Source organism: Apium graveolens, chromosome 5, assembly GCF_009905375.1.
Source record: "Apium graveolens cultivar Ventura chromosome 5, ASM990537v1, whole genome shotgun sequence".
NCBI classification, from domain to species: Eukaryota; Viridiplantae; Streptophyta; class Magnoliopsida; order Apiales; family Apiaceae; genus Apium; species Apium graveolens.
The window spans coordinates 96,796,103-96,807,294 of record NC_133651.1 but is presented as its reverse complement, the minus strand read 5'-3'; the positions used below and the strand labels follow the sequence as shown (position 1 = coordinate 96,807,294).

Here is an 11,192-nt window from a genome sequence, read left to right as displayed (position 1 = left end):
GCCTCAACTCCTCCAAATCAGATTTTTCATTCGAAGTTAGACCTGCACCTCCATGAGTTTGTTGTTGAAGTTGGAGTTGTTGTCTTGGTACAAATTATTGCTGAAAACCAGGAGGATTAAATTTTATGTTTCCAAACTAATGGAACGGCTGTTGCATCACATTTTGATTGTTGCTCCAGTTGAAGTTAGGATAATTCCAGTTGTCAGGATGATAAGTTTCTGGCATTGGTTGCCGCGATCTCTGAAAGTTGCTCACAAACTGAGCTGATTCATGAGATATAGCGCATTGCTCCGTCGCATGTGAACCTGCACAAAGCTCACAAACACTTGTCCTCTGATGGACTCCATAGTTAGCCAGAGAATCGATATTCATACACAATGCCCTTAGTTGAGCAATGATAGTCGTAGTTGTATCCACCTCCATAATTCATGCTACCTTGCCTTGAGGTAGTCTCTGAGTTGGGTTCTGGTATTCATTAGCAGCCATAAGTTCAATCAACTCATAAGCTTCTTCATAGCTCTTTGCCTATAATGCTCCACCTAAAGTTGCATCGAGCATGGTTCTTGATTATGCTCACAAACCGTTATAGAAGCAATTGATGATCATCCAATCAGGCATGCCATGATGAGGACACTTCCTAAGCATCTCCTTGTAGTGCTCCCAAGCTTCATATAGAGTTTCTCCTAATTGCTGTGCAAATTGAGTAAGAGCATTCCTGATTGCAGCGGTCTTTACTATATAGAAGAATTTTGTAAGAAAATTTTGAGTAAGATCTTCCCAAGTAGTGATAGAACCTGGTGGTAGAGAGTGTAACCAGCACTTATCTTTATCCCTCAGAGAGAATGGGAACAGTCTCAGTTTCACCGCATCCTCAGACACAGCACTAAACCTGAAGGTGTCGCGGATCTCTATGAAATCCCTGATGTACATATTGGGATCTTTCGTTAGAGAACCCCCAAACTGAACTGAGTTCTAGACCATCAAGATCACGCTAGGCTTGATCTCGAAGGTATTAGCCGTGATGGCTGGCCTGAAAATGCTCGATTGAATGTCCATGATCTTTGGTTGAGAATACTCTTTCAACGCTTTCGTCGCTGCTGCTGGATCTCCCATTGTAATGATTACTAGAGTACCTGAAACACACGACTAAAGTAAACCTTATAAGTAAGAGAGTCCGAGTCAGTGAACTTTAACGACCACCGATGTCAAGCACATAAACAAAAAATTAACACCGAGTCCCCGGTAGCGGCGCTAAAAACTTGTTAGGGCGAAAACACGCGCTAAAATTATACGCAAGTATACGCGTTCACAAGTAGTATAACAAATAAATCAGATTCATTTCCACAGAGACACTTTTTAGTTAACTTAAGATTATGCACCTATGCAACAATGTATGGTTATTGTTCAATGCTAAGACAATAACAACTTGAGATGTTTATAACTAAGATTAAACTAACATGCAATTAACTAAGAATAAAAGTGATTGAATTAACTATATGTGACAGACATGGGATTCTAACTTCATTAAATACTTCATTCAAAGTTATTGTTCTTAACCTTAGCATGCAATTGTGATGACAACTAATCAGATAACATGAAACTAGTAAATGCTAACTTTCGTTGTACGAATACCCTACTACCAGACATCCATAAAGAGATAGAAGCTGAATAGACACCAATTATGTTGAGACCCTATATGTCTTTAGAATTTGACAACATAAAGGTTTAATGCACAAGTTATCTATCATGATTACATAGGGAAAGTAAGATGGTCAAAATTACCTACGGATCATGCATAATAATTATACATGAACCTATGCTAGCTTGGCAATTCTAAACCTCTATATTCATTGTCGCTTCAATAGAGATTAACACGCTATCTTATATGTTAGCTACGTATATAAGGCGAATAAGCACAACCAATATTAAGATATCAATCAATCACCACACAATTAGGTATCAAAACAATTAACTATAGAAATCCATAAGTAAATCTGTTAGAACCTCACGATAACGATTAGTTCATAATCGAACTCATCGTCACCATGGGTTGCAATGAAAACATGATAATAAACAATATAAGAGTACTAGGGTTCAAAGACAAATCGAAAAAAAGCATCCAAGTATCAACTATACTAAAGAAAACAAAAGTCTTCTTCTCCGTAGCCGTCTCGTGCTCTCTAGGTCTTCTTATTGCTCTCCCATCGCTCCCTGTTGTTAAAAATGTCTTTTTATTGATATATATAGGTCCCAGGATGACCAGGTCTCTCAAAATCTTTAATTTTGACTAAAATCAGGATTCTGATGCAGAAACAAGGCACGAACATGCTACTTTCGGGCACGGCCGCGCTGGAATAGTGATTTCTGGAGCGTGGTCGCGCTGATTCTGGCGCGGCCGCACTGGCCTTGTTGAAATTTTCTGACAATTCTTCTTTTGGCCGTATCTTGAGTTCTGCTCGTCAGAATTAGGCGATTCAACTGCCCACGCGAAGCTAATGAGATTGTCTACAACTTGAGAATGTCCTAGGATTCTAATTATCAGCTCTTTTCAGCATATTTCCTTGAAGAGCTCCTTTCTTCATTTAACTAATGCCCAACAACTTGAGTCCAAAACACTAACTTAAGCTTGTAATGAAGCATTTCAAGTAGATATAAAATCCACTTATCATTGGAATAGTAGAATGTATGGACTGCAAGAAAGTATCAGTACTTAGACTTGTAGGGAGATTAACAGCACTTAGTACATCAGAGTTTACTTGAGGTTGAACAAACTGTTGATCAACATCTATTTCTTTAGTACTCTGTGCACCTGCAAACATATAACACATAAAACTTAATCTCTCTATTCTTTTAAAGTAGTCTCCCTACTCCTCGCACCATACATCTCATGACTTTTAATAGTCAGGGCTTCCTCACAAGGATTACTAAATCTTATCTCTTATTTATCTCTCATTTTTCCAGGAAGGATCTTGCGTCTCTTTAATTCTATTTTTCTCTCAATCTTTTCACACGTCTCACAAAAAAAGCTCAGAAAGATTGTCCTACAGAAATAAGAGGTGGCTAAAGAAGGGTGATTTGTGGTCATACAATTAGAGATGGTCCTTAAATAAGGTCTAGAAGTAATCATACCAACATGATTTATATCATGAAAAAATAAATAAATGTTGAAAAGACTAAATCAGTATTTAGAATAAATGTTGTTAAAGTAATGACAATATTTATACCTTGTGAATCTGAAGACATAATTAACTCACAGTTAGTATTGTGGTTATGACAGTTGTTGTTCATCAATAATGTGAACCTCAATTTGAATTGGAGAGGATTTGATCAGGTTACCGTCATGTACTATGATCTCAAACCTTGTTCTTCTTGCAAAAAAATAACACTTGAATGTGTTTATTGAAAAGCTCTCACAGAGTCTTCAGTAAAAACTGATGAAACCTCTGTGTCTTTGTTAGTATCATTAAGATCCACCTCATCAAGTAGTCTCTAACCAACTATATGTTGTTTCTGAGTGGTGAGCATAACTTAAGAATTATGTCACTTGATTTTTTTTGGCAACATTTGAGAAATGGATTCAAGTATTTCAGTTGTGAGAAGAAATTTAAGATATAATGTGTTATTTTAAGAAATGAGTGTGAACAACTTTCTTGAATAGAAAAAAAAAGTCTCAAAAGTATGTCTTGAATAGACATTTTAGATAGTCAAGGACACTCAAAGATAATAATCCTCATTGTCTAAGAATTAAATTTATCATAAATTTCTTCTTTAACAACAGTTACTTCTTGTAGTGTGCTCAATCTATACTGAAGTGATCACATGAACTTAAACAGAGATTAGTTTCTTCACATGCACTATTAAAAAACATCTGAAATTAAGCATGTAGTATTGATTTGGATATGAACAATTAAAAGCATTTAAGGACAAATAAGAAATTAAATAAGTATTCACTTAATGAGTCGAAGAAGGAGAGCAAAGAAGATTAAAGATTTTCATTTATTAGGAAGAAGATGAATACAAAGCAGAATCATAAAATAGTCCAAACACAAGCTAGAAACTATTCCTAGAAACTATCCCATCTTCAACTTCTTCAATGCTTCTTGCTTCTTCATGGCTCGGCGGTGATAAATCCTACTCACTATACCTGCAAGAGAAATGATATTTTCTTGCAGCTCAGGAGATGCTTGACGAGAACGTTCCGCCAGTACAGTACGAAGTTCTTCTTTAAGAAGAACTTTTCTGGTGAAGAAATGCAGTTCCAACTGATCATCCCAAGAAAGACAATCATAGACTGAGTTTGGAACTTCAGTTGGGTGATAGACTTCACCATCAATATGAGCCTTTAGTTTTTAGGGATCAAAGTATATATTTTCATCATTTGGATTGAAGATTGGAAGATAACATTTACTGTGCGTTTGTAAAACTGGGGTTGAGCCATTTTTGATGAGTGAAGTTGTGAGTAAAATATTGAGAAGATGATGAGTTGAGTATGAAAAGGCATTGAGAAGTTTTGAGTGTGGAGGGTTTGCATTTATAGCAGAGGAGATAGAAATTGAAAAGACTCTTTGATTAACCATATAATAATTAATCATAATACGAATACACGATTACGCGTATCTAGGTAAACAAAAAGTAATTTCTCTCTTCAGATTCCTATTTCCAATGTAAGTACTCGAGTATTACTAGATACTTACATTAGTAGCTAATCCATTTAAGCAATTAAAAGAGATCCACTAACTCACTAATTAATTAAAAATACTTCGTAACCATTTATTTCGAATAAATTCAAAATAATCAATGAAATATAATAGTCAATCAGGGTTTGACTAATCAAAGCAAGTTTGACTACTAACAGAATCTATTAGTCAAAGCAAGTTTAACTAATCACAGAGCATGTACGCATAATCAGTAGTTCAACATGCAGTTTTCACATAAGATCATGGAAGATAATTTTATGTTATCATGTCATCAACATTTAGCACAATAATCAGTATCCAACAATTACTGACACATAATAAGATGCCATGCTTCAATAATATCAGCAGTCTTAATTATCAGAATTTGAGAATTATCCTGATATCATTCCCAATTCATTCACCAATCTTGTAAAAGTAGCTTTACAGAGAGGCCTGGTGAATATATCTGCTACTTGTTGATCTGTTGGAATAAAGACCAATTCCATTGTACCTGCTTCCACATGTTCCCTTATGAAATGGTACCTGATACTGATGTGTTTAGTCATTGAATGTTGCACTGGATTTCCTATCATTGCAATAGCACTTTGATTATCACAATATATAGGAATAGAAGAATAATGTAACCCAAAATCCAGTAACTGATTCTTCATCCATAGAATCTGAGCACAACAGCTTCCTGCAGAAATGTATTATGCTTCTGCAGTTGATGTGGAAATTGACTTTTGTTTCTTGCTAAACCAAGAAACCAATCTTTCACCAAGAAATTGGCAGCTTCCAGAAGTGATTTTCCTGTCTATTTTGCATCTTGCAAAATCAGTATCTCAATATCCAATTAGCTTAAAGTCTGAATCTCTGGGATACCATAATCCCAGATTCATGGTACCTTTGAGATACTTAAAAATTCTTTTCACATCTAATAGATGAGGTTCTCTAGGATCAGCTTGGAACCTTGCACAGAGACAGGTAACATACATGATATCAGGTCTACTAGCAGTCAGATATAGGAGTGAGCCAATCATACCTCTGTAGTTAGTTATATCTACCGAAGAACCATTGTTTAAATCTAACTTGGTTGTAGTGGCCATGGGAGTTGATGCAGTTGAGCAGTCTTGCATTCCAAATCTTTTGAGTAAATTTCTGGTGTATTTGGATTAATTTATGAAGATCCCTTAATCAGTCTATTTAACTTGTAACCTCAGAAAGTAACTCAATTCTCCCATCATACTCATTTGATATCTAGATTGCATTAGCTTTGCAAATCTCTCACAAAGTTAATCATTAGTAGATCCAAAAATGATATCATCAACATATATATGTACTAATAACAAGTTCTTACCATGGTATTTATAAAAGAGAGTTTTGTCAATTGTACCTCTTGTGAAAACACTTTCTAGCAGAAGTAGAGCAAGTGTTTCATACCAGGACCTTGGAGCTTGCTTCAGTCCATAGAGTGCTTTATCCAGTAAGTAGACATGATCTGGATACTTTGGATCAATGAACCCTGGAGGTTGTTCAACATAAACTTCATCTTCAAGTTCTCCATTTAGAAATGCACTCTTCACATCCATTTAGAACACCTTAAACTTCTTGTGAGCAACACAGGCAAGAAAGATTCTAATTGCCTCAAGCCTTGCAACTGGAGCAAATGTCTCATCATAATCAATGCCTTCTTATTGTGAATAACCATTTGCAACCAGTATTACTTTATTCCTTGTGATAATGCCCTCACTGCCACTTTTGTTTCTGAACACCCACTTTTTGCCAAGTACAGATCTATTCTTTGGTCTTGGCACAAGAGTCCAAACTTTGTTCCTTTCAAATTCATTGAGCTCCTCTTGCATTGCTATAACCCAGTCATCATCTTGTAGAGCTTCTTCAACCTTCTTAGGTTCAGTTTGACATAGAAAAGAATGGTAGATACATTCATTTTGAGTGGCTTTTCTTATTCTTATACCAATGTCAGGGTTTCCAATGATTAAGTTAGGTGTGTGTAACTTAGACCATTTTCTTGCAGATGAAAGTTGACTTCTTGAAGATGAACCTCCCCATTGATCTATGAACTCTCTGTTATTTCTTTGATTAGTACCACTATTATTTCCTAATGTTCCCCTGGATTAGTGTTCCCATTATTATCAGTATTTGACTCATCAGAGTTTGAGGAAAATGAGTTCGATGATCTTTCTACTGATGTTTCTTGAGTTGAATCACTTGTAGTAGTCTTTGGATTTGAGTCATGTTGCTCCCCCTCAACATATGCTTCAGTGTTAGAAGAATTTCCACTGTTTTATGGAATATTAGAGCTTCGAGTGATATTAGGATTTACTGTATCAGGGTCAGGATTTAAAAGTTCAGCATAAGGTACTTCATTTTCAAATCTCAATTTGTCATGGTCATCAGCATCTTCTAGACCTTTCATCTTCTTGTCATCAAAAGATACATGTATAGATTCCATGATTGTTCTTGTTCTCAGATTGTAAACTCTGAACCCTTTTGTGGACAATGGATATCCCACAAAAATTCATTCATCAGCTTTTAGATCAAACTTGGTCAGCTGCTCCGGATGAGTTTTGAGAACAAAACATTTATAACCAAAAATATGAAAGTACTTCAAATTTGGCTTCTTTCATATTTTTGAAGTTAAGGTAAGAAAGTCTTTTATGCTAGTTCCATCTGTCTTCCACAGATGCTCTACTCAGTAGACAAACTTCTAAATCATCAATACTTGTGAAGACCCTGGCTTCATTTAAACTACCATGTCTTACACCATTCATTGCAATTTTTCCATCAGAAATACTGACAATTTCACAATGCTCCTCATAAATATTGACATAGTAACCTCTGTCACAGATTTGAATCACAATGATCAGATTATGCTTGAGTCCTGCAACTAGAGCTACATTTTCAATAATGATATTTTGCAATTTTGATTTTGCAATATCCCAAGATTTTTCCTAAGTTATCATCTCTATAAGAAACACTTAGGCCAGCCTTCTCCTCAAATTCTGATAGCAGGTTTTATAACCATTCATGTGTCTTGAGCATCCACTATCCAAGACTAGAGTATTCATCATGTTACCCTGCAATCAGTAATTTGAATCAGTTAGTGTTTTCAAGGACCCAGACTTGCTTGGAACCTTTGGCCTCTTTAAGTTTGTTAATATATGCAGCAGAAGACTTTTTATCAGAGTTTATGTTAACATTCTTACTATCATTATTTATACATGAAAAATAGATTTTGCTTTAATTAAAGAGGGTTTCCGTTTATAATAATCATAATATAAACTGTGATACTCTTTACATGTATAAATAGAGTGCCAAACACCACCACAATGAAAACAAGGACTTTGTGGTTTATATCTAATTGTTCTATTCCTAAACTCCAATTTGGAAGGAACAACATTTATCTCTTTATTCTTCCTGCAAAAATTAGCAAGAATATTAGTGCTACCACAGTTTGAACAGGCCTTTCTAGGTGCATTAGGAGGAGTTACATAATTTCCATTCTTATTAACACCTACCTTGCCATTCCTATTTTTCCTAGGCCTTTTCCTCTTGTGTTTCATGTGTAAGTCCTTCAACTTTTACTTAAGCTATTTCTGAGTCATTGAACCAATATTCACTGATTTTATGTGAACTTATTCACTCTTATCAGTAATTAAGTTTAATTTAGGTCCCGAGGTTCTACCTTCCTCATGGATTGACTTGACAGTATTAGCACTTGGATTAAACTTAATGGTCCATATTTGAACCTTGTTCAGTTTGACCTTGCTATCAATTTTTATTGGTTATGTTCTCTCAGTATCTTTTCCACTTTTCTTATCAGAATTAGATATAGCAGAATATCCTAATCCTGATCTCCAATAGCCATTCTCTAAAATTTCCTGAGTTGTCTTTTCCGAGTTAGTCCAAAGTTTAATGAGTTCTCTTTTTTTAGTTAACTTCTTCTCTAGATAAGAATGTTTTCTAACAACTTTTCTTTAATATAAACAGCTTATCTTTTTCTTTTTGAATTTCTAGCATGAAAGGAAACTCAATTTCTAGGTGATCATTCCTTTTCTTTAACTCAGAGATTTCACTCTTGATTCTATTATTCTCTAAGGTTTGATCCCTATAACTAACATGCACGGTCTTAAGTAATAATCTTAATTCAGAGATATCATCAGTATCAAAAGCAAAAGTAGTCTGAGGTACCTTTAATTCAACATTGTCAGCCTCAGCATCAACATTTTCCATGAGAGCATAATTGATACCATCATTTGAATCTGAAGAATCATCTCAGTTTCTTTTTTTTGAGATTAAAGCTTGTTTCTTCTCAGCTTTGGGTTTTCTGCAGTCAGCTGCAAAGTGTCCAATTCCATCACAGTTGAAACATCTCTCTTTTGACTTGTCGGGTTGTCCAGATCTTGATTCCTTCTATTCAGGATTTCTTCTGTTGTTCCTCTTATCGGAGTTTGAGGAACTGGAACCTTTTCTGGAAAATATTCTCCCTTTCTTGAAGTTCTTGTAGACCATCTTCTTGAAGTTTTTAACCAGTAGGGCAGCCATTAGATCCATGTCTTCATTGTTGTTATGATTACTTTCAGTATCTGATTCATTATCAGTATTTGAGTCATCATGAGAATTTGATGATTCAGTATCTGACTTTGCAATCATGGCTTTCCCTTTGGAGTAGTTTTTCCTCCTAGCTTTCTCCTTTGGCTTCTCTTCAACCTTGAGTGCAACAGGGCTAGATTTAGATCCTTTCCTCTTACTTCTTTGCTCTATCTCTAGTTCATGAGTTTTCAGAACTCCATAGATCTCATTTAGAGGTGTGTTATCAAGTTGATAGTTATCCCTTATTTATGTGACTTTAAAGTCCCACTTTTCAAGGAGAGCAAGTAGGAACTTCAAGTTTAAGTCCTCCAACTCATATTCTTTGTTGACAAGGGATAAGTCATTCAGCAACTTCTGAAATATGTCATAGATCTCAGTTAAGGACTCATTGTCTCTTGAGTCAAAGTGCTCATATTCTCGAGTAAGTACTGTATTCCTGTTCTTCTTGATAGCAGTTGTACCTTGACACTTTACTTCTAAAGCATCCCATATCTCTTTTGTTGTCTTATATCCAATGAATCTATTGGATATAACACTATCAAGACTACTGTGCAGGATGTGTCTAACCTTAGCATCCTTCATAATAGATGAGAGATCTTCAGGAGTGTAGTACTTCTTGTCTTTGTCTATCATCTTCTCTAATTCTCTTACAACAGAAATAGCTACCTTCATTGGTTTATGAGGACCATCATAAATCTTATTTATTCAGGATCTATGGCTTCCAAACACATGGCCATCCTGACTTTCCAGATTGGATCTTAATGTATCTTCAGGATTGGCACCTTGATTGCTTCATACCTACTTATGTTGCTCCTTATCTGTGATGTGGCTGGGGTTGCTGGTTTTGGATTATGTGGTTCGTCTTCTTTGTCTCCCATTATAGATTGATTTTCAGATCATAAACTGTTTGTATGTTAACAGCAAGCTCTAATACCAATTGTTAGGCCCTTAATCAAATGTAGAGGGGGTGAATATAATTAATTCAATCAATTTGACTAAACTTCAACAGAATCAATAATTTTTATATTAATAGATAAAAACTGATTAGAAACGTACTATCTCAAAAGGATGAACAATTATCCTTAAGAGCTGCTAGGTTATGCGAAAGATATAACAATATTCGTAATGCTTATAGCATGAACCTAATCTGTGATTTATATAGAGCACAGCTACACAATGTGTAACGCCCTCCAAACCCGGGGTGTAAGTCTGGGGGTTACTTTCTAATTACCAAACCTGCACAAACCTGTATAAAAATTAAGCAGATACATATCTAACCCCTTTAACACTAACCAGGATCTTTTTAGGTTAAAGTATGAAAACAACAACCACACTCTATTCTTATTACAATCCAAATTTAAAATCTCACAAAACATTCTTTGTTACAAACCATTGCCTAACAAATTTTAAACTACATTTATCTTGATTCAAACACACACATTATCCATCTACACTACACCTGCTCAGGTAACTCAAAGCTTTCTTCCTGAATCGGGATCAGCACTTTTGGTATTAGAGGGTCCTGCTGCTTGACTCGTTTCCCTATCACGCGAGTCCTGATAGGTTTCATTTTCCTCCTTAACTGAAAACAATAAGGTGAATTACAACAAAAGGGGGTGAGCCATAAGTTGCTCAACAAGTTCATAATATATAAGCAGTGTTATAATAAATTAAATGAACCGGTAATTTGGTTACATCTGCAAAGTTATAACCTCGCAAGACAAGAACAAAGGCCATTATCGGTAAGTATCAATAAACTAAACTGGACACAAGTTCGAACCTATATCCTATTGATCAGCCAGGATACAGTGCAGATCCATACCTCAATATATAGATCCATTCGGATACCCAGGTTCTACGGCCCAACATAAGGATCTGGTTAATTCCCGATCCTTAGGATC

General features: G+C 35.5%; 1 non-coding gene across 1 annotated transcript; it reads left to right on the top strand.

The window, feature by feature from the left end:
• The first annotated feature begins 617 nt into the window (after positions 1–617).
• Positions 618–724, top strand: LOC141663071 (small nucleolar RNA R71). The gene has a single exon (XR_012551157.1). It is a non-coding gene; the product is annotated as a small nucleolar RNA R71 (small nucleolar RNA).
• Positions 725–11,192: the final 10,468 nt, after the last annotated feature.